The sequence below is a fragment of the Vulpes vulpes genome, chromosome 1, assembly GCF_048418805.1.
Source record: "Vulpes vulpes isolate BD-2025 chromosome 1, VulVul3, whole genome shotgun sequence".
Taxonomy (NCBI): Eukaryota; Metazoa; Chordata; class Mammalia; order Carnivora; family Canidae; genus Vulpes; species Vulpes vulpes.
The window spans coordinates 120,373,211-120,397,303 of record NC_132780.1 but is presented as its reverse complement, the minus strand read 5'-3'; the positions used below and the strand labels follow the sequence as shown (position 1 = coordinate 120,397,303).

Below are 24,093 nucleotides of genomic sequence, written 5' to 3'. Positions count from 1 at the left end.
CCCCATCCAGGTAGTACCCCCCACTCCCAGCGGCCTCCCCTGCGCCCAGGTGCCCCCCACCCAGGTAGCCCCCGGCCGCTCCCAGCGGCCTCCCCTGCGCCCAGGTGCCCCCCATCCAGGTAGTACCCCCCACTCCCAGCGGCCTCCCCTGCGCCCAGGTGCCCCCCACCCAGGTAGCCTCCGGCCACTCCCAGCAGCCTCCCCTGCGCCCAGGTGCACCCACCCAGGTAGTCCCCCTCCAATCCCAGCGGCCTCCCCTGCGCCAAGGTGCCCCCCACCCAGGTAGCCCCCCACAACCACCACCATCCCCCCTCCCAGCGGCCTCTCCTGCTGCCAGGTGCCCCCCACCCAGGTAGTCCCCCCTCCCAGCGGCCTCCCCTGCGCCCAGGTGCCCCCCACCCAGGTAGCCCCCCCACAACACCCCCACTCCCAGCGGCCTCTCCAGCGCCCAGGTGCCCCCCACCCAGGTAGGTCTCCCCCTGCGAGGTTAAGGGAACACTGGGGGGTGCCGCCTTCTAGCCACTGCCCCGGGAAATCAGATTTCTGGTTAGGGATTCACACACACACACACACACACACACACACACACACACACTTTTGGAAGTTTGCTAAATGGAAGTGACGGGCCGGGGCTCCAAGACTTAAGGTGACTGATACTCTAGCATAACGTGGAGAAAGGAGGCTCCCAGCCTGTCTCATAATTTGTCTCAAGTTTTCAGGAGGGCACAATTTTTTTTTTTCTTCTCGTTAGATCCGAAATTCCTTGACTTCTGTGTACTCAGCACACACAGTAAGCACTCAAATTCTTGTGATTTAACCATTTGGAGATTAGATTAAACTTCCTGCATAAATTCAAATCCATATATAGACTTGAAGGGTGGGGACCTCCATGCAGCTCAGATTGCTGACTGAAGCTTTAAGGACAGTATTTTAGTTACTGAATCCCTTTCCAGCCACTTAACTCCCCACGTATCAGGGGGACAGTGCACCTTGACCCTTAGCCTTCTGTCCTTGTCAGAGGTCACAAGGGACAGCCTGCCTCCCAAAGCTGGGCCGCAGATGTGTTTGGTTTGGCACCCACCGTGCTTTAACGTTTTTAAAGATTGATTGCCAACCTTAAAGGGTTAAGAGATTTCACTTCCGAGATCTGAGTTTCTAGCTTCTCTTGCAAAAATGGAAGGTCTGGTCACACGGAAGGTGCAATCCCACGTGGCAAGGACTGCTGGTGCCCAGCTGTGACAGCCCCCTTTCAGGTTTGCAGCCCCCACCGCCCGTCTTTCCCCGCCTTTGCACCTGCCTGGCTTCTGGAGCCACTTGAGTTCCCACCCCAAGCTCTGTGCATGGTTGTCTGCTTCCATTTTCCATCTGTCTCTCAGTGACACTAGCATTGCCCCGGTCATCTTGGCTAGACATCTTCAACTAACCACTGACTCATTTCTTTCCTTCCACTCCCACCTCCAGGCTAGTCCTGCCTGGACCGATGAGTCCTTCAAAATGCCTCCCTTCTGGGTTTCTTCTTTTCCACGCCCATTCAGCAAGGATTATTCACTCCTCAGTTATTAGAATAAGTCATAATGGGATTCGCTGAGTCCGACCTCTGCCCGCTTCATCCATCCTATGTACTAAATTAGGCTTGATGAGCCCTCCTGAAATATGGTGGTTATATGCCTGTTTTGTTCAAAACCTGTCAATGGTTCCCTGTTCCCTAGTGCCAGGAGGGCAATTTCTAAGCATTTTGTAGGATTCTTAGAGAATATTTGGTAGGGGATTCAGTGTGATGGCTTGTTCCTCCCTTTATTTATAGAGAAGCATTTCCATATGAGACTGTAATTATTACCATTAACATTTGTTAAGGCGTTTACTCTAGCGAAGACTTTCGTATTCATTTATTTCATCTGCCACACAGTGGATTTCATCAGTTGGGCAACAAAGGAGAGAGGCCAAAGGGGTGCTTTTTTTCCTGGGTCCGGGCACCCAGGGCACAAAATATGGATAAATTATCTAGTCCTTGAATTACCTCTTTAAATCTTTAAAAACATTCTTTTAGCTTTTCATTTTGAAGTAATTTCAGCTTATAAAAAACTTGCAAAGAATAGTCAAAGAATTCCCATCTACCCTTCATCCTGCTTTCCCAAATATTAATATCTGCTATAATCAGAGCACAGTTATTAAAATTAGGAAGTGTATATTGATACAGCCCTTATTCAAATATCAATTAATTTTCAATTACATGCAATTTTTGTTAAATATAATCTTCCTCACAATAAAGCCCACCAGTAATTTATAAATCTCATACACTTGGCCGTGTAGCATTAGCCATGTACCAGATCCTCTTAATCACCAAATGCAGAAGTGTAGGTTGTCACAAAACAGAGCTGCCTAGGTGAACCAGGAAAACTAGTGACCCTGACACAGCCCTAAGATTCTTCTGTGCTTTACTGAGGATTCCCAGAGGAACTCTGCAATCCTAGAAGCTTCATCCTAGAACAGCCTGAAACCTTTTGGTCCTTGCTTCCTGATAAGTCGTGGTAAGTTGGGTTCGAGGTATTTAGAGTTCAGACTTGAGGTAATACTGAGCACTGGGCAAGGCATCCATTATGCCTGGGCTGATATCAAATATTTGATATATGTTCACGGTGGGGTTTTTGTCTTTATTTGATAACTCTCAATTACCTACACTTTATGGTTGGAAGAACTCACAATTTATCAAGCCAGATAATGAAGCTACATAGTGACGGCGAGCCCCAGAAAGCTGGAAAACTGTCCCCTTCCCCATTTGTCCCTGTCCCCTTTCATTGCTGAGTATGCCCTGTGATAGATGCCAAACTTGAATCTGGCCCTTGTTCTAGACACTCTATTTTTCTTTCTCTTTCCTTTCTCTGCTTATCTTTTCCTCTCCTTTTTTTCTTCTTGCTTATCCTAAGATGTGTAGCTTTGTCTGGGTCTGTTGAAGAAAATCAGATTTAGGTTTCAAAGGGTTTATCTGTTGAGCTTGGGATTTCCTAGAAAGCAAGATTATATGGAGCTTGCCTAAGAATGTTAATAGGAGGATGAATTAAGCTGTTTGATAATAATATAAATGATCCCTTCAGCAGATTATCACAGGACAAAAAGCATTTCACTTATGTGGAGCTCTCATCATAGAGTTTTGTTGTTGCCTATGATTTACCTTGTCTGTGACTAAGACTAATGCCTATCAAAGTGTGCCATCTGCTTCCTTCACTCACCAGTGATGGTAGTAATCTCTCCTATAAATAAATAAGGTACAGAAGACAGAAGGTGGGTATTGGGTGATTTTAGCATAACCTGTGAGCTAGCCTTTTCTTTTACTTGGCCATAAGCTAGAATTGGCAATCAGCGGCTTTATTTTATTTTTTTTAAATGTATTGAGAGTGAGGAAGGGATAGAGACAGAGCATGAGCACGAGCTGGGGTAGGGGCAAAGGGACAGGGTGAGAAATCCTCAAGCAGACTTCCTGTGGAGCCTGATGAGGACCCACGGCTAGATCCCGTGGGTCCCTGAGATCATGACCTGAGCTGACATTGAGAGTTGGACACTTAACCGACTGAGCCACCAAGGTGCCCCAGCAATCAGCAGTTTTAGAGTATTCTGAATTCTTTGTTCTGCAATAGAGAATGCCAGCTCATTCCTCCTGCTGGGTACATTTTCTCTTCTTTTCCTCTTCCCTGTTCCCAGCTTAAAAATGCTGGTCTTATCGCCAGTTATTACGTTTTATGAGCTGAATTGTGCCTCCCTTGCCAAATTCATATATGAAAGCCCTAACTCCAGCACTTCAGAATTTGACTGTATTTGGAGAAAAGGCCTTTAAAGAAGTAATGCAGTTAAAATGAGGCTTTTAGATCCTAATCTAAAAGTAGGATCCTAATCCAATCTGACTAGTGTCCTTGTGAGAAAGGGAGATGAAGACAGAGACACTGGGGATGTGAACCACAGAGAAAAGACCATGGGAGGACACCGTGAGAGGATGGTCATCTACAAGGATAGGAGAGAAGCTTCAGGAGAAACCAAACCTGGAACACCTTGGTCTTGGACTTCCAGCCTCCAAAACTGTGAAAACTAAATGTCCACTGTTTAAGCCCCCCAGTCTATGGTATTCTATCATGGCAGCTCTAGCAGACTAGTTGAGAGGGTGAGGCTCCTATGAGAGAGGCCTTGTGCTCACCCTTCCGCCAGTGCCCTAAGGGTCTGAAGCTAGTAGAAGATGAGGATGGCCAAAGCAAAAGGACTTCTAGAAAGTTATATATCCCAACTTCCATTACTGCATTTCTCTGTGCCGTGAGTTCCCAGTTCCCAGATTTATGTCACAAATTGTTGCTTCGAAGTGTTCAAAAGAGGTGAATAAGCATCTGTAGTAGGGTTGGAGGAGGTCCACATTACCAATCTCAAATCAAACAGAAAAGAGTGAAAGAAAGATCCACCTGATGGGAGAGAAGGAACAAGAGCCAGAATCAGTCTTTCAGTCCTAGAGGCAGGGATAGCCTGCTAGCAGTACTTCCAGAAACATGCCAACTGAGCTAGATAGGCTTGCTGTAGCACTTCTATGCCCAGGAAAGTCAGTTTTGCTTCTAAGTGAGCTTCCAAGAGCAAGCCATTGCAGTGATAAGAACAGAGAAGGAGGCCTTAAATGGTCTTACTCCCAGCTCAAAAGTTGAAGAGCAGACATAGTTATTATAACCCATGATACTTTCTCTTTCTCTGAAGCATTGTATATTTTAGTTCCCTTTCAGTTCCTAGAATTGCAAAACTGCATTACTCAGGGGGAGAAAAAAAGCATTGGGAAACCCAGCTCTATAGCCATAGTTCCCTAGCTGAGAACGCAGTTCAGTGGCTTCACCACCAACTAGGCATTTTTGGGATAGAAAGGGCAGAAGGTAAGGAAATAGTGAAAAAGAAAAAGATTCAGTTATAAAAAATGAAGTCTTACCAAAATTGCATCAATCAGTACGCCTATCTACTAACTAAGAACCTCAGGTTTTTATTTAAAAGAGTAAATGTAGGAAAGTAGAGTCTAAGATGACTCCAAGTTTATAAAATTGGGGGCTGGTGGGGTGCCTGGGTGACTCAGTCCATTGAGTAAACGACTCTTGGGGTCATGATCTCGAGATTGTGAGATCAAGCCCCCCATTGGGCTCCATGTTCAGTGAGGAGTCTGCCTGGAATCCTGTCTCTCGCTCTGCCCTTCCCCCAGCTTGCAAGCTCTCTAAACAAACAAACAAACAAACAAACAAACAAATAAATAAAACCTTTTTTAAAAATTGGGAACTGGTAGTGTAAAAATTTTTTTTTGTAGAAAGAAAAAACTTCTCTATATGACAAGGGCCCTACTGTAACCGAACTAATGTGAGTTCACTCCATGGTGAGTCACAGTTGGAAACTACACCAGGGCCGCCTGGGTGGCTCTGTGGGTTAAGCATCAGACTCTGGATTTCAGCTCAGGTCATGATCTCAGGGTCCTGGGATTGCCCCTTGTGGGCTCCATGACCCATGTGAAGCTGCTTAAGATTCTTTCTGTCTCTCCATCTGCCCTTTCCCCCACCTTGCTTGTGTGTGTGCATGCACTCTCTCTCTCTCTCTCTAAAAATAAGAAAAAGAAAGAGCCCTAAAAAGGGGCTACCCCAGGTGAGTTGTCACACAAAGGAAACTTTATTTGCAAGACATAAGGAGATCATGGAGAATAACATCCAAAGCCTTGACTCCCCAGCAAAGGTGAACAGATTCCTTTTATTTAGGGTTAGGATGAATAGTTAGATGGGGGAGCCTCATCATCAGATGCAGAAGTGGGCATAAGGTGGTGCATGTGCCTTAAGGAATCAAGCTTATACATAAATTGTATGTTATGTAAACGATGCTTGGGCTCCTCCTTGGGTGGAGATTTTACTATTATAAGGAGGTAACAGCAACTGTCTGACACTCCATGGGTCACTCAGTCCATTTGGGCAGGTGTGAGTCGCGGGGGGGGGGGGGGGGGGGGTTGTTATATTCATACTGGTCTGGGTAGTCTGGGCCAGCAGGAGCTCTTTGTCTGAGCAGTCTTTACCGCTTGAGGAATAGTTTCGGTTTCCATCACAGGATGTTATGCCCATTGGGTCTTTTGCCTGAGTTAAAAGATAAACTGGACAGAATTGCTTAAGAAGAAATATGGGTCAATGGTCAGTGAGTACAAGCAGGTAAGCAGTAAAGGTTAGGTCTTGGAGTCCAGCTGGTGACATTCTCAGAGCTTTTAGGAGGAAATGCCCTTTGTATGAAATGCAGGACTGGGTAGGAGTGAAGAGGTTAGGACTAGAAATTAGATGAGACATCTGCACACTCTGTTTGAAATTGAGAACTAAGTCTTTTCCTACCAGTATTATAGTTATACTCCAGTTTCTTTGCATTGAATGTCATTCAAAAACAGGAGGTTGGGAAATCTTTTGTGTTCTGCGGTGTTTGGAAAACTGTAATGACATTTGACCCGTGGTGCACAGCGCGGCAGTAAATGAGTCTTTAGTATTTCAGAAAGGATGAGCAAACCGGGCAGCACAAGACTGCCTTGTCCTGCTCCAGCAGGGGCACGGGACACTGCCAAACAGCAGCAGGAAGCATCCTTCCTCGTCTCCTGTGGAGAGACTTCACAAGGCCAGGGGGAGAGCCAAGTGCCGTGGGCTGAATCACTAGCACAGACATTCGAGTCTGCCCAGGGCCTGGCCTCAACCTCGGTCTGAATGTGGATCCCTTTGGCTGGAGGCCTGGGTCTGGCGGCCCAGAGGGAAGGATGTGAGAGGCTGTTCCTGTAAGCAGCAGCCCCCACCAGCCTGCCTGCTCCGTCCTGAGGGTCTAACCGTAGTAGGATCTGGGGTCCCTCTCAGCAGCGGGGTTTGGGATCACTTCTCTCACTCCATACTCCTGTGTCTCTGGAGCCTGAAAGCTAAACAGAGACTTGGATGGAAAAGCCTGGACTCCTCCTAGAATTCGGGACTTCCTCTGGATGGGGCATGACTTGGCTACTTGACTGACTTCAGTTATGTTGGTGTTTATTTGTTTTGTTTTGTTGCCTCTCATTCTGCATCTGCTTCCTAATTTTGCTCTGTTCCGCACCTCTTTGGGTGGGTTGCCTCCTTGGCTCAGAGAAAGGCAATAAAAGGAGCAGAGATCCACTTCAGAGTCCAGCTGTCCCCCCCGCAGGGTCTCTGAATACTGGAGCTGGTGATGTTCTTAGGTGGGTGGGGATCTGTCCCCGCCCCGTTCATTGTGTTCCAGAGTTTCCTGTGCATTGCCTGTAACCCTCTACCAATCTGCCAGGCGCCTTTTAACACAAAAGGGAGGAGATGGGGGAAGGGAGTGCTGAGGAAAAACATCCCTATAAATAGCCCTCTTGAACAAAATTGTTTTCCCAACACACAGTTGTTGTGAAGCCTTGATGCCCCTTAATCTACCTCCTCACACTCCTCCCAGTCCTTTCCAACCTTCCTCCACAGGCCTGGTGGTGCTCCTCCATTCTCTCAAGGGGGGAGGTGTTGTGGAGGCACATCATGCAAGCCTCTGCCGCCCACAGCCACTCACCAGCTCTGGGCACATGGGCTGTGGGTTCAGGCTGACGTGGATTCCAGGCCTGCTTCTGCCATGTATTCACCCCATGGCCTTGGTTGGACAAATCACTCTGAGGTTCAGTTGCCCCATTTGTTAAATGGAGGTGATGAGAGCTACGTGGTAGGGGTGTTGGGAGGATTAAATTAGATAAGGAAACAGCCTACCGCTTTGCCTGGACCTAGGTCAGTGCTCACACATAAAGAGTGATGATGATTCTCTTAGTGAGCGGTTTTTCCATTTCCTTCACCATTATCCAACTTCTTGGGGTCTTTTCCTATTTCCTATTACAAGGATGTCCCATGTAAAACATATTTATAAGACTTTTTAAATTTTTACTTTATTTTAATTAATTTATCTTTCCTAGTTCCAACATGATTTGAGAGGATTTACACTTAAGTATTGGAAAAGTGGAAAAATTCTCAGAGTTTTCTTGTTAAAGAGCTTCTCTAACACGGAAGGTATATTGCAGTTTGTGGGCTATTGGGGAAGCAGTTCCGATTGTAGCTCACACTTGTTAAGTAACAAAAATTCAAACAATTGAATTTTAAAGATCTAACTGGCTGCCCCCACCCGATTTAGCACCGGCTTCAGCCCAGGGCCTGATCCTGGAGTCCCGGATGAGTCCCACGTAGGGCTCTCCGCATGGAGCCTTCTCCTCCCTCTGCCTGTGTCTCTGCCTCTCTCTCTGTGTCTCTCATAAATAAATAAATAAAATCTTAATAAAATAAAATAAGATAAAATAAAATAAGACAAAATAAAATAAGATAAAATAAAATAAAATAAAATAACATAAAATGATTCCTGAATCGGACAGCCTCCCATCTTGCAAATAGAAAGGAACTCCACCAAGCTGCCAAAAAGGAAAGGTTTTTAAAGGTAGAGAGGGAGCTGAAAAAAAGGAAGTTATTAGCAAAGAATCCATTGTTTTAGGCAAGGTTGCCCTCCTAAGGGGAATTGAAGGGGTCTCTCAGTACATTTCCTAGTGCTGACCAGGAAATTCTCAGGCTAACTGGTTAAAGGTTGCATTCCTGGGGAGCTGAAACTGCAGTTACTTTTAGGTATTAAGTCTTGGTTTACTGACCTGGGGCCTTAACATAAGTAGCACCATTATGGCCCTGTGGTTTTCTTTTTAATGATTCCTCCTTTTTGATCAGGCTCTCAGCTTAGCTGAAATGTGATCAAAATTTAAGCATTAACACCACTCTCAGCTACTGCTCCAGTGTTCTCCCAGCTTTTGTTGTTTTTTTTTTGTGTGTGTGCACTATTCACAGGTCATGACATTTTTGCTTCATCTCCGTGATATTCATAGGTTATGACTTCAAGCTCTCAATTTTTAAGTCCAGCATCCTCTCCATTCCTTTTCTGATGTTCCGGGAGATCATTTGCTTGGATGTTAGCAGCTGTGAACACGCATTTAAAGCTTTTAAGAGAATACAATGCGCCGGGGAGATTATTACGATAACTGAAAGCAGGATAATTCCCTATGTCTGGGTACATTTTGAAGCCATGGTCTCCAAGACCCAAGCCAATCAGAACCAAAGAAGTAAAACAAAGACCCTGCAGAGTCTCCTTTTCAAGCGCAGTGACTTGCTCAGTGACCTTATGGAATTGTGTTTTAACTTCCCCAGAAGTGTTAATGCAGCTGCAACAGGTGGTACTGCTCGTAGCACAGACACCTCCTTGCTCAGCTCAAAGATAATCAGGTGCTATCCCATATCAAGCACAACTTTGGCCAGAACAATCTAAGGATCTTTGCTGCTGTTGTCTTAGCAATGGATCCTGCAATATCTTTATGTGTTGAGGAGAAGTTCCTGATCATATTCTCATTTATGTTTACTCCTTATCAGGGAAGGAAGGCAGGTCTTTTTTTTTTTTTTTAAGAATTTATTTATTTATTCATGAAAGACACAGAGAGAGGCAGAGACATAGGCAGAGGGAGAAGCAGGCTCCCTGCGGGGAGCCCGATGCGGGACTCCATCCCAGGACCCAGGATCATGACCTGAGCCAAAGGCAGATGCTCAACCACTGAGCCACCCAGGTGCCCTAGGTCTTTTTTTTTTTTTTTTCTTTTTTTTTAACAGGACAATGTGATTCCAGGGGAGTCCACCAAGGAGATGTCTTAGTTTGCTTGTGAAAAGTTAGGGGCACGATGGAGGAGTCATTGCTCACCCCTGGACCAGCAACCTAGCATTTGTAGTAGGGGAATGATAACCACCAAGGATGCAGATAAAACCCTGCCAGGGCACAAACCCCCTTCACTAAGGTGGCATTGTTGGTGGACAGATAGAAGTTTTTGATAACAAACCCAGCAGTCTGAAAGGCAAAGCTTACCCCCTTTAGCAAGAGCCTGGAAAGTACAGATGATGACATTATCTTTCCAGGCCAGGGTCAGAGTAAAGGAAAGAAGGGGAAGGAAGGGTTTCATGTTTAGTTAGAACGAAGTCGATTCAGCATCTTGGGCAGAAGCAATCTAAGTTGAGGTCGGCTACTTCTCTTCTGAGTCAATTTGATTTGGAGGTTTTCAACTCGCGTATAGTAGCAGATGTCAGGCGGAGGCTTCTTAGCTGTGCGGTGTATGTTCAAGATGTAAGGCCCTGAAGTTTGGCTGCCGTGTGTTAGTGAAGAGGACCTAATATAGACCCTTCCAAGCAGATTCCAGGGCCGTCTTTGTTTTTTTTTTTTTAATTTTTTTTTTTCAGGGCCGTCTTTGAGAGTTTCTAACTTCCAGTTCTGTGGTATAAGCTGAAGGTTATTGAAAGTTTGTATTTCAAAAAAAAAAAAAAAAAAGAAAGTTTGTATTTCTAGTGTGCTTGTCAGATCCCTTCCATGAATTTCACTGACAAAACACATTTGCAAAAGCATCAGAATAAAATAATACCTGCGAATGACATGGGACTTAGTTAAAAGTGGCCATGGCTAAAGGTCTGATAGGAGATCATGATGATAAAATTGACAAGGAAATTTGGTTATTTCTATGACACACTTGAAGTTAGTAACATATTAGGAAATATCAGATTTCTGGGGGTTTCATAAATTTCTAGAACACTTATTTTAATGACATATGCCTACACAAATATAATCAAAGGTTTAGCATCACTTATTTGGCAATGTTTCCCGTGTGTTTTAACATTGTGCATAAGCCTATTTACCTTACTCTCATTTATGATGAAAACAAAACCTTGAAATGTTCTAGGGGCCCCCTGGATCTCCTCAGTTAGATTGTGGTCAAAAGACTTCATTTTACAATTTGATTTTTGGAAGTATGTCAAAAATAGCAAAAGATTTGAACGTTTGATTAAATAGGATCACAAACCATTATGAAATAGTACCTAACTATCCATTTAATCTAAGTGACAAAGATTTTAAAGGCAAATACAGAAGGTTATATATTTGTGAACAAAGTTTAACTCTTTTAATATTAAGACATAATTTTCTTAATCAAAGACCCAATAAACATAAGAAATTATTTTGGCAAAACACAGAATCCTTCTTTTCTAAGCAGATAATCTTACAGGTAAAGAAAAACTTCTGTTTACAATTTCTTCTTAAGGGTAAGCAGACCAGTGGTTCAAGAAAACTTTGTCCTTTTACCAAAAAGAAAACTACATTTTAATTTTGCAAAATATCACTTTTGATATTAAAACTCATTTACTTAATTAAATTGAGTTTAACCTTAGCCAATACTGACCATACCTAAAATTTCTTTCCAAAGATGTCTTTTTCATAAATCTTCTACAAATTTCTTTTTACATCCAGATTTGGTCCTAAGTTTTCCCTCTTTAAACAACTAGCCTTGCTTTTGGACAAAATTACTTTCTTTCCCCTCAACAAAAATGCATTTCGATTTCTCATACCTTCTTTTACTGAAAACACACATTCTACTTTTCTTGCACAAAGATATGTTTCTCTTATTTCTTTTTTTAAAAATTTTTGTTTCTCTTATTTCTAATAGCTTTAATCACGTATATTAATTAGAATTCTTAACCCTTGGAGCTAAGTTCTAGTGGAAGCTAAGAAGTAAGAAATTATGAACTGTTACACTAGTATTCTTTGGATAAATTTATGAATACATTTTGTAATTTGTAGAAACAAGTTTCTTCTTTGTATAATCTCTGAATAAAGCACAAAACATGTTTATTAAGAGATCCAGATTTATCTTAATTTCTCTGTAATAAGGAAACCAAAAGAAAATAAATCAATGTTCAATAATTAATGTTTCACTGGCACCTGGGTGGCTCAGTCAGTTCAGCGTCTGCCTTGGGCTCAGGTCATGATCCCAGGGTCCTGGGATTGAGCCTCACATCAGGCTCCCGGCTCAGCAGAGTCTGCTTCTCCCTCTGCCTCTCCTTCCTTTCTCCCCACTGCTTGTGCTTGTTCTCTTGCTCTCTCTCTTTCTCTCCCAAATAAATAAGTAAAATCTTTTAAAAAAAAATTAATGTTTCACTCTATTGCCTTCTTTGGAAATGGTTTTGATGTGTAATGAACTTAACACATCCCTTAACAAAACTTTTAGATTTCAAGTTACCAAAAAGATTTGGGGGAAGCTATTTAGAAAGTTTATCTAAAACCTTTTAATCTTATTTGCATCTATTTAATTTACTTGTTCTTATGTTTAGGTTACTTACAAAAACTTTATGACCCATTAGACAAACCATTACTTAACTTATTTTTTTCTGGCAAATTTTGTGACATAAATAATATGAACTTAATTGACTTTCAGTAAATCCAGGCAGAATAAAAGTTTTATATTTAATGCTGATAACTCTAAAGTCATATCTATTGTACTCAAACTAATAACCTTAAATTTGCCTTAATATGGAATATTTTTCAGGTCATGTGAACCTGAAAAACATTTGAATTAGTTTAGATCTTTCTGCAATTTTTATTTTATTTTTTATTTTTATTTTTTTTTAAGATTTTGTTTATTCATGAGAGACACACAGAGAGAGGCAGAGACACAGGCAGAGAGAGAAGCAGGCTCCATGCAGGGAGCCCGATGCAGGACTCGATCTGGTGACTCCAGGATCATGCCCTGAGCCAAAGGCAGACGCCCAACCACTGAGCCACCCAGGTGTCCCATTTCTGCAACTTTTAGAATGCACAAAGCTAAATGTACTTGCCTTCAAACCAACTACATAGGGCTGTCTTATAAATTAATTTTATCAGTACCACCCAGAGGTAGAAAAATACCTCACATTTATAACATATATACATCGTAACACGTATACACTCACCTACACACACACAGACCTCATAGTTACTAATATTTGTGGAGATCTTTAAGATCTGTATTTGTCCCTGGAATTAATGTTAAGGCTGTAGCAGAGTTCAGACACAAGAGCCCTTTTAGCAGTTTGTATTTTAAAAAGATCTCTTTTCCGGGAGTCTGGGTGGCTTAGTCAGTTAGGTGTCTGCCTTGGGCTCAGGTCATGATTCCAGGGTCCTGGGATGGAGGCCCATGTCAGGCTCCTTGTTCAGTGGGGAGTCTGCTTCTCCCCCTGCTGCGCCCCCTGCCTGTGTGCTTTCTCTCTCTGTCAAATGAATAAGTAAAGAGGAAAGAATACAAGTTTCTCCAAGAAGGTTTTTGGTTTCCTAAAGCCAATAATTTACAAGATGTTTGAGATAAATAGGGGAAATTTGAGGATAGGTGGATTTTGAATTGCCTTTATGATCGTGTAAAGTGAATTCAGTCAGAGGACAATTTAGGATGAGTATCCAAATAAAGGAGGAAAAGAAAAGGAAAGCATTAAGAATTACATCAGTCTAAAAAAAAAAAGAATTACATCAGTCTTATAGCTTTTTACATTTGGTACCTCTTAGGTCTTTTAAATTTTTCTGTCAGCTTTTTGCAGCAAAACTTTTAATAAAGCTATTTTGGATTTTTGAAACCTTCTGGAAGCTTCTGCTTGCTGATTAAAACGGGTATTTCATACTGTCTTCTTTGAGAACCCTTGCTTTTAAGTGCCTTTCTTTCTTTTTTTTTTTTAAGTGCCTTTCTTTTTTTTTTTTTTTAATTTTTTTTATTTTTTTTATTTATTTTTTTTTTAATTTTTTTTAAGTGCCTTTCTTAATTGTTCCTATCTTTTTTCTTTCTTTCTTTCTTTCTTTTTTTTTTTTTTTTTAAGATTTTGTTTATTTGAAAGAGAGCAAGAGAGCGAGAGCACAAGCAGGTGAAGCTGCAGGCAGAGGGAGAGGGAGAAGCAGGCTCCCTGCTGTGCAGGGAGCCAAATGCAGAACTCGATCCCAGGACCCTGAGATCACCAACTGAGCCAGCTAGACACTCCTTAAATATTCTTATCCAACTGGAACATTCTCCATAATGGCCACTGTAATTTTAGGTTGCTTTTAGTAGGATTTTGCCATTTTACTGGATAATCTGTAACTTCTGAACTATATATAGTTCTTGGACAAAAAATAAGCAGGTGTGCTGGAAAGTGGCAGGCTCAGTGCTTTGGATTTAAAGGACCCCATTTCTTTTACCTAGACTTTGGATTTCTCAGAGCCAAACTGAAACCCAACAGAGGGACAAGCTGTGGTTTGGGAATTGTGGGATGCTCTCTAGAGTACCTCATTGCATGAGGTTTTCTTGAAGTTGGTGCGTCAACCACATCTGTTAAGTTAACAACAATTCAAACAAGTAAAATGTAAAGATCTAACTGGCTTTATTAAATGATTACTATATCGGGCAACCTCCCATCTCGCAAAAAGAAAGGAGCTCCACCAAGCTGCCAGAAAGGAAAGATTTTTAAAGGTAGAGAGGGAGCAGAAAAAAAGCAAATTATTAGCAAAGAATCCATTGTTTTAGGCAAGGTTGCCCTCCTAAGGGGAATGGAAGGGGTCTCTCAATACATTTCCTAGTGCTAAGAAGTTCCCGTGTCACTGGTTAAAGGTTGCATTTCTGGGCGGGGGCGGTGAAGTTGCAGTTGGGTTAAGCATTAAGGCCTGGTTTACTGGCTCCATTGTGGCCCTGTGAGGTTTTTCTTTAATACACTTGTTCTTGCATCTCTGGTGTCCCCAGACTTGTTTCTATCTTGGGAACACCGTATGCAAAAATTAGTTTGAGGACAGGAGTTGTAATAGGTTACAGATATAAGGTAACCTCAGTATATAATTGTACCCCTAATATTGTGAACATTTGGAAATTGGATAATATATTTCTGTTGCTTTTTTATTATACCTTTTAGATATATATTTACAAAGTTGTGGGGGTTGTTGTTGGTGGGGAAATGAGAGCAGTTTGTAATAAAAATCACATTTGAAAAATCTTACCTCTATTTCAGGGAACATTCTGCTTTTTTCAATTCTCAATACACAAGTAGTTAATTCTCCATACTGACCCCAAAAGAAGCTAGTAGAATGTACACAGATCTCATTTGCTTGTGCACTTTTTCAAAGTAACATGTGTCTATGTGTGGGTGTATGTGTGTCTATCCATTTTATATTGATTTGATTCATGGGAAGTCCTCTCTGATTTCATGGGACCTGATTATTTACAGCAGTCATAGGTGTCTGCTCTAATTCTAGGTATTTAGCAGAGTTTCTTCAATTGGATATCTACTTAGGGGTGTTTAAAATAAAAAAATGTTTTTAAGCTTTTTATTTATTTATTTATTCATGGCAGCCGAGAGAGAGAGACAGAGACAGAGACAGAGACACAGGCAGAGAGAGAAGCAGGCTCCATGCAGGGAGCCCGATGCGGGACACGATCCCGGGTCAGGGGTGTTTTAAAACCCTTCAGATTAACACCCACATGCTTAGATTTACTTTTAAAAATGATGCTACCTAAATCCCCACATTTCCCAGACAATCTTGACTTCATTTTTTTTTTTTTTTTACAATCTTGACTTCAAACATTCTGTCCCAATGTCACACCAGATGCTGAACAAGGGGCCTTAATTTTTGCTTCAGAAAATATGGCCAATGTTCTGAGTTGAATAGTGTCCCCTCAAAAATCGTATGTTGAGGGATACCTGGTTGGCTCAGTCAGTTAAGCGTCTGCCTTCAGCTCAGTTCAGAATCCCTGGGGTCCTGGGATCAAGCCCCCCGTCAGGCTCCCCGCTCGGCAGTGAGCCTGCTTCTCCCTCTCCCTTTGCCACTCCCCTCTTGCTTGTTTTCTCTCTCTCAACTAAATAAATAAAATATTTTTAACAAATCATATGTTGGGCTTCTAACTTCTAGTACCTCAAAATGTAAACTGTGTTTGGAAATAGGGTGGTTGTGAGGTAACTAAGTTAAGATGTGACAGACTGGAGGCAGATGGGTCTCTGATCCAGTATGACTGGTGTCTCCTGTATAAAAGGTGGAAATTTGGTCACAGACGTGCACACAGGGAGAATGCCATGTGAGGACAAAAGGCAACAATTGGAACGAGGCTTCTACAAGCCAAGGAATGCCAAGGATTGCCAGGGAACCACCAGAAACTAGGGGAGAGGCATAGAACAAATTCTGCCTCACATCCCTTCAAAAGAACCAACCCTGCCAACACCTTGATCTTGACGTCTAGACTCCAGGACTGCGAGATAATAAATTTCTGTTGTTTAACCCACCTAGTTTGTGGTACTTTGTCATGGCCGCCCTAGCAGACTTAACGTAGCCCACATAGTTAATGAGCAGAGCTAGCCCCCAAGACCCACATTGAAACCTTTTACTCTAATGGCCAAGTTGGTCTAAGTAACCTCAGAAGATGTCTTTTGGTGGAGCCCCCAGAAGGTGTTTGAATCTCTAGCTGGAATTGATATATTAAGTGATGAATGCTCATTGCAAAGAAGGTCAAGGAGAATAGTTACAAAAAGAGCCAGGATTCATCTGATTGTAAAGGACGTTGAGATATAGAAGATTGTGAGGGGCCTCCTTGCCATGTATTTTGATGTTTTGAAGAACTGTTCTTGGGACACCAGAGAAAGGAAGCTGTGTGGTCCCACTGTAATAGCCCTGCAACCTCCTTGAGTCAGCCTCTCTGGTTCTGGCCCCTTGTTCCTCCAACCCCATCCACACCTATGCAAGCAACTCATTGTGGGAGTTATCTCCCTCCTACATCCCATGACCTGAAGGCTGAAATTTTTAAGAGAATGGGTGGTCTGATGATTTACTGAACTCAGCTTTTTTTCATTTATTCAATCAGTCAAATTTACTGAGTGTCCTCTCTATGCCAGACACAAAGTTTGGTGCTGAGGACACAAAGTTGGAAAGACACCATCCATGCAATGCTCACTCTAATGGCAGGAGGCATACTGGCAACAGCCAAATCATGAGATAAATGGCATGATGGGAGCATGGAAATGGGAGTGCCTGATTCCTGGCAAAGTTGGAGTGAGCACCTTAGATGAGGTGACCATGGTAGAGATCTGAAGAGTGACTACTTGTTCCTGCAGAAAAAAGGGATGAGGATTTACAGGACAGCAAGGATAGTGGTTCTAGAAATTTAGAGGTGAGCCCAGAACTTGTTTAGGGAATAGAAAGCAAATCAATGTGGTTGGGCGTGGGAGAGATTGGTGGCATATCTAGCTTATGCTAGCTCAGAGTCGATCCTGTAAGGGGTAGCCACTGGAGAATTTTGAGCAGGGCAGTGTCAGCCAAGGCTGGCAATGATGTGGGGGTCAAGGGAGGAACCGAAGGAGGTGGTAAAACTAACGGGGAAAGGGACTCCTATTCCTCTTTGGCTTCTTCCCTTTCATCCTAGAGAGGGATGGAGGTACATCCTAGTTAGTGCCTACCTGCTGGAGTTAAACTATTGGGAGTCAAATCCTGGCCTCATCATTTGCTTTAGTCCCCAATTAATTCATATTGAAGCCTAAATATTAAACCAGATGATCTAGTAAGGGAATTTAATTTACCTGCATTAATACTGTATTTTGGCCGGAAAACAAGTCAGTAGATTTTAGAAACCGTGGAGCTATAAATTCAGCCTCTATTTCTAGAAATTATTTGTAAGACCATGACCGCAAAGTTAACTTGTATACTTCTTTTTTTTTTAACTTGTATATTTCTTAAACTGTATGTAATATTTTGGCTTTATAGGAATTTGGTTTGAGTTATTAAAATGCCCAGAAGGGGCATCACAGTAATTGTTGACATTTGAAATGTGGGTTTGCCACCTAGTGGGCATCTTTGAGGGTGTATGCATTATATACACACATCCAACATATAGACACAAACAGTTTCCATCCCTGGTTCTTCTTCTTACTCCCCTCGCCCCAACACTTATGGCCAAACAGTATTTTGGACACATTACTGTTTGTAAAAGTGTCTGAGTTTATATCTGTCGGGGTATGGGAATGTTTTATGATGTGTGTGCTTATACACACAGTCAAGAATGATAGCATCCCATGGAGAGTTCTTTCAAGCTACACCCACTCTTCCATATCTCATTTTCTTGCTCCAACTTGAGAATTACTGATCCAGAAAAGAGGCAGAAAGTTATAACATCACCATAAAGTCATAGCACCTGCTCCATAGTAGATACTCAGTGCACATGGGCTTCCTTCCTCTTCTTCCCCTCTCTCTCCCATAAAAGCTCAATTCCAAATTATACTTTGATGGTAAAATGTGCGTTCGGTGTGTGAAGTGTTACTACGTGTGACGCATGTCATTGTCTACCCAAATAGAAAAATGAGTAAGACCCTATCTTTAAGAGCTCCTATCTTAAAGCTCCTATCTTTAAGAGGCCTGCAGGAGAGAAACGTACAGCTTTATAACTAAATTCTAGCAGAACAGGTCTCAAATGTTTGTTCGGGGAAGATCTTTTGGAAGTTAGCATTTGATTTTCTTTTAGGAACAACAGTACAATAATGTTAGTTTCCCCAGACTCAGAAGAAAGACCCTTGTGATACGGTGTGAATTGGATATAGGGGAAGCTTGATTTGCATTTGAATGGGTAGATATTTAGAAGATACAGACCCACAAAGGAAAGGAAGAGAAGTGGTGAGTAAAGGAGCCCAGGAGCAGCTACCATATGGTGTGAGATACTGAGAGAGGGTCAGAGAAAGAAGATTTTAAGAGTTTTTGTTATGTATTATGAGTGGAATCCTCTTTTGATGTTTTCATGACAGTGCTGTAAAGATTTAAATTGCTTTACTGTTATTTTTGGATGCGGGTTCGTGTTTCTTTGGAAAATACCACCAGGTGGAGACGGGCTGTGAAGTGGCTTAGCTTTATCTGGAAAACATAAATGGTTGGACCATAAAACTTTAAATAGATACATTATATTTTCCTCATGTGCCTCAAACCTAAAATTAAACAAAACTAAAACGATAACATTGTATAAGGAATATTTATTGTACTAACAGTAATAACATGCACTTGGTTAAAAAATTCAAAAGGTAGAGAATGGTATTAAATGGAAAAAAGATAAAAGTTTCCTGTTTCATTACCCAAACCTCTTCTTCACACCCATGTCTTATCATCTTCCAGAGTTTGTTTTTAATTCTTTTGGTAGTTAGTGTTATAATTGTGAACTCTATGCTTTCTTGATTTATTTCTACACTTTCTTGATTTATTTACTTTATTCAGTGTCTGCTAACCCCATGTTGTGAATGAGAAATATATCTCATTGAGACTCTCCATTGCTTTCTCCCTTCATGTGCTTTCTTAATTATATTATTTCCCATTTTCTGTTATTATAATTTTTTTAAGTTGACTGTATGCCCAATGTGGGGCTTGAACTCATGATTCTGAGATCAAGGGTTGCATGCCCTACCAACTGAGCCAGCCAGGTGCTCCTACTCTTGTAAACTTAAATACCATGCTTAACCTTTGAATTCTTGTTCTATCAGTACAGATAGTAGCTCTTGATCCACTACCGGGTAGTATGAGAAAAATAACACCCTCAAATTAGTCTTCACCTCTTCTTGTCCCCTCACTGCTACCCTATGCCCCTACCTACCACCTACTTTCTCTCTTCTCTACCTTTACACAATATTAGGGTTTATAGCATTTGCATTTTTCCTTAATATCATTAATTTTTCTGCATTTTATCTATTGATTGATTCTAAGAATTGAGATCAATGAATTAGTTTATGATGTATAGTTTATGCTTACACAAATATTATTTCTTACAGAATAGAGTCATTTGCTCAGAAGATAAACTACTTTCATATCTCTAAACCTGAGCTATTCAAAGGAGGATGAAACAAGGCCAAGTGGATTCTTCTTTCCTATACTGCATAACTTGTTCAAATCGTATCACATAGTTTGCCTCACATCTCGTGCTGTAGTTTTTTTTTTTTAACTTATTTTGTTTTACTTAGAGTCTGCAACTGACTTTCCTTTTCCTTTTCTTAAACTTTTTTTTAAAAAGATTTTATTTATTTATTCATGAGAGACACAGAGAGAGAGGCAGAGACATAGGCAGAGGGAGAAGCAGGTTCCCTGCAGGGAGCCCGATGTGGGACTCAATCCCAGGATCCTGGGATCCACCCCAAACCAAAGGCAGACGCTCAACCTCTGAGCCACGCAGGCACGCTTTGACTTTCTTTTTAAATTGTAAATTATAGACCACATCTTCTTTATCCAAATTCGTCTGTCGATGGACACTGAGGCTCCTTCCACAGTTTAGCTATTGTGGACATTGCTGCTATAAACATTGGGGTGCAGGTGTCCTGGTGTTTCACTGCATCTGCATCTTTGAGGTGTATACACACACACACACACACACACACACACACACACACAATGGAATATTACTCAGACATTAGAAACGACGAATACCCACTATTTGCTTTGAAGTGTATGGAACTGGAGGGTATTATGCTGAGTGAAGTAAGTCAATCGAAGGACAATCATCATATAGTTTCACTCATATGGGGAATATAAAAAATAGCGAAAGGGATTATAGGGGAAAGGAGAGAAAATTAGTGGGAAAAATTAGAGAGGGTGACAAAACATGAGAGACTCCTAACTCTGGGAAACGAACAAGGGGTAATGGAAAGGGGGTGGGCCGGTGGATGGGGTGACTGAGTGATGGGTACTGAGGAGGGCACTTGATGGGATGAGCACTGGGTGTTATACTATACGTTGGCAAATCGAACTTCAATAAAAAAGTATATTAAAAAAATCTAAAATATTTTTAAGGGACGCCTGGGTGGCTCAGTGGTTGAGTGTCTGCCTTTGGCTCAGGTCGTGATCCGGGCGTCCTGGGATCAAGTCCCACATCAGGCTCCCCTCAAGAAGCCTGCTTCTCCTTCTACCTGTGTCTCTGCCTCTCTCTCTCTCTGTCTCTCATGAATAAATAAATAAAATCTTTAAATATATATTTTTAAATGTTAATTCTTTTTAGATATGCTTTTCTCATTAACATTGCTAAGAATGTCCAGATTATAATTATGCCTTTTATTTTGTTTGTGAAGAGATAATAAATGTACATGCTACATAATTTAAAAGGAAATAATAGATATATAGCGAAAAGTTAGTCTTCCTTTCACACTTGTCCCTCAGCCATTCAGTTCTTTCCAGAAGTAACTACTCTGTTAGTTTTTATATATTATCTTTGAGATATTTTATGCATTTGCAAGCATACAAGTATATTTGGTCCTATTGATGGCAATTAATTTCTGATTTGGTTATAATAAATGATACTTTATTGAATATCTTTATAGACACACATGCTTGAATATCTGTAGAATAAATCTTATGGAAGAATAGTTAGGTCAGAGCAATGTGCATTTCTTAAAGGTTTGATAATACTACCAAATTGTCCTCAATGGAAGTCATACTAATTTACGCTCTTACTAGCTGGTAAAAGATTGCTTGTCATTCATCCTGAGCTCACACCAATGCAATTATTAGAAGTCTATGCCACTAATTCTCTCAGTGTAGTTTTAATTGGCATTTGAATTTCATTTATTTTATTAGGAAGAATGAGCATATTTTCATAAAATAAAGATATCCTTACTTACAAGTTGTTACTTCATTTTTAAAAAATTTTTAAAAAAGATTTTATTTACTTATTAATAGAGACACAGAGAGAGAGAGGCAGAGACACAGGCAGAGGGAGAAGCAGGCTCCATGCAGGGAGCCCCACGTGGGGCTCAATCCCGGGACCCCAGGATCATACCCTGGGCTGCAGGCAGTGCTAAACTGCTGCGCCACCAGGGCTGCCCACAAGTTGTTACTTCATCTATTTTTCTCATTTTACTATTACTTTGTTGAACTTTCTCATTGATTTGTGAAAGTTTTTTACATTAAGGAATTTAAACTTTTACCTGTAATATTACTAATATTTTCCCCAAATTTGACTTTTGACTTTTTTATGCTTTTGCCATGCAATTAAAATTTTTTTAAATGTATACATATATTCTTTTGTAATTTATTTATTTTTTGAAAGTATTTATTCATGAGACACAGAAAGAGAGGCAGAGACATAGACATTATTGAGTTCTCTTTTTTAAAAAATATTTTTTTTATTCATGTGAGAGACACAGAAAGAGAGGCAGAGACACAAGCAGAGGGAGAAGCAGGCTCCCTGAAGGGAGCCCGATGTGGGACTCGATCCCAGGACCCCAGAGTCAGGACCTGAGCCAAAGGCAGATGCTCAACCACTGATCGACTCAGGTGCCCTTGCATACAAGTCTTTTTCAGACATATTCATTGCAAAATTTTCCCCCTAGTCTGGAGCCTGCTTTTCCATTTTTTCTTTTTTTAAATTTATTTTCTCTTTTTTAAAAAAAGATTTTATTTATTTATTCATGAGAGACACACAGAGAGGCAGAGACATAGGCAGAGGGAGAAGCAGGCTCCCTGTAAAGAGCCTGATGTGGAACTCAATCCCAGATCCTGGGATCAAACCCAGAGCCGAAGGCAGACGCTCAGCCTCTGAGCCACCAGGCATCCCACATTTTTTCTTGATTAAAAAAAATATTTTTTCATCATGATAAGTGTACTCTTTAATCCCCATCCCCTATATCCCTCATCCCCTCGTCCACCTCCCCTCTGGTAACCATCATTTTGTTTTCTCTAGTTAAGAGTCTTTTTCTTGGTTTGTCTCTCTCTTTTCCCTTTGCTTGTTTGTTTTGTTTCTTAAATTCCCTGTCTTTCTCTAACTTATTTTGCTTAGCATAATACTCTCTAGCTCCAACCATGTTGTTGCAAATTGCAAAATTTCATTTTCTTTTGGTAGAAAAATATTCATATATATATATATATATAAATGAATATATCACATCCTCTTTATCCATTCCTCTATCAGTGGACATTTGGGCTGCTTCCACAGTTTGGCCATTGTGAATAATGCTGCAATAAACATAAGGGTGCATACATCCCTTTGGTGTTTTTGTATTTTTGGGGTAAATACCCAGTACTGTAATTACTGGGTTGTAGGACAGTTCTATTTTCAATTTTTTGAGAAACCTCCATACTGTTTTCCACAGTGGCTACACCAGTTTGCATTCCCGCCAACAGTGTGTGAAAGTTCCTTTTTCTCTACATCCTTACCAATACTTGCTATTTCTTGAATTTTTTATTTTAGCCATTCTGATAAGTAGCTGGAGTGCTTCATCAACAGCTATGTGCTTAAGTTCCAGGTGCAGGGGCTGCTGGCCAACAAGACGAGGAGAGATGCTGAGAGCCAGCAGACGCAGTCCCACATCTCCCCTGTGAGCACCGGTGGGGCCTGGGCAGGTGAAAGGGCCTCAGCAATCCCATGTGAGGTGTGAGGTGATATCTCATTGTGGTTTTGATTTGCATCTCCCCGATGATGAGTGACGCTGAACGTCTTTTCATGTGTCTGTTGGCCGGCTGTATATCTTCTTTGGAGAGATGTCTATTCATATCTTCTGCCCATTTTTTAATAGGATTGTTTTTTGGGTATTGAGTTGTATAAGTTCTTTGTATATTTTGGATACTAACCCTTTATTGGACATGTCATTAGCAAATATCTTCTCCCATCCTGTAGGCTCCCTTTTAGTTTTGCTGATTATTTCCTTCACTGTGTAGAAGCTTTTAATTTTGTTGTAGTTCCAAAGTCTATTTTTGCTTCTGGTTCTCTTGCCTCAGGAGACATAGCTAGAAAAAAGTTGCTATAGCCAGTGACAGAGAGATTACTGCCTGTGCTCTCTTCAAGGACTTTTGTGGTTTCAAGTCTCACATTTAAGTCTTTAATCCATTTTGAATTTATTTTTGCATATGGTGACAAAAGTGGTTCAGTTTCATTCTTTTGCATATAGCTGACCAGTTTTCCCAACCCTATTTGTTGAAGAGACTGTCTTCTTCCTATTGTATGTTCGTTCTTCCTTTTTTGAAAAGTAATTGATTATATAATTGTGGGCTTATTTCTAGGGTTTTTTGTTCTATCCCATTGACCTGTGTGTCTATTTTTATACCAGTACCATACTATTTTAATTACTACTTTGCAATATAACTAATATAACTTGAAATCTAGAATTGTGACACTTGAGTTTTGTTTTTCTTTTTCCAGATTGCTTTGGCTACTCAAGGTCTTTTTTAGTTCCATACACATTTTAGGATTATTTATTCTACTCTTTTTTTTTTTTAAAGTAATCTCTACAGGCAATG

The 24,093-nt window shown here is 41.1% G+C and overlaps 1 protein-coding gene across 2 annotated transcripts in view; it reads left to right on the top strand.

Annotated features, from left to right (window-relative positions):
* B4GALT4 (beta-1,4-galactosyltransferase 4) overlaps window positions 1–24,093 on the top strand; it is a 62,789-nt gene that overhangs the window by 1,596 nt on the left and 37,100 nt on the right. Inside the window, exon 1 of one of the 2 annotated variants that reach the window (XM_025990108.2) lies at window positions 194–2,528. The exons of the other annotated variant lie outside the window; for it this stretch is intronic. The gene's annotated coding sequence lies outside the window, so the exon portion shown is untranslated. Of the gene's footprint in view, window positions 1–193; window positions 2,529–24,093 lie in introns of those variants that run through there. 2 annotated transcript variants of the gene reach the window in all.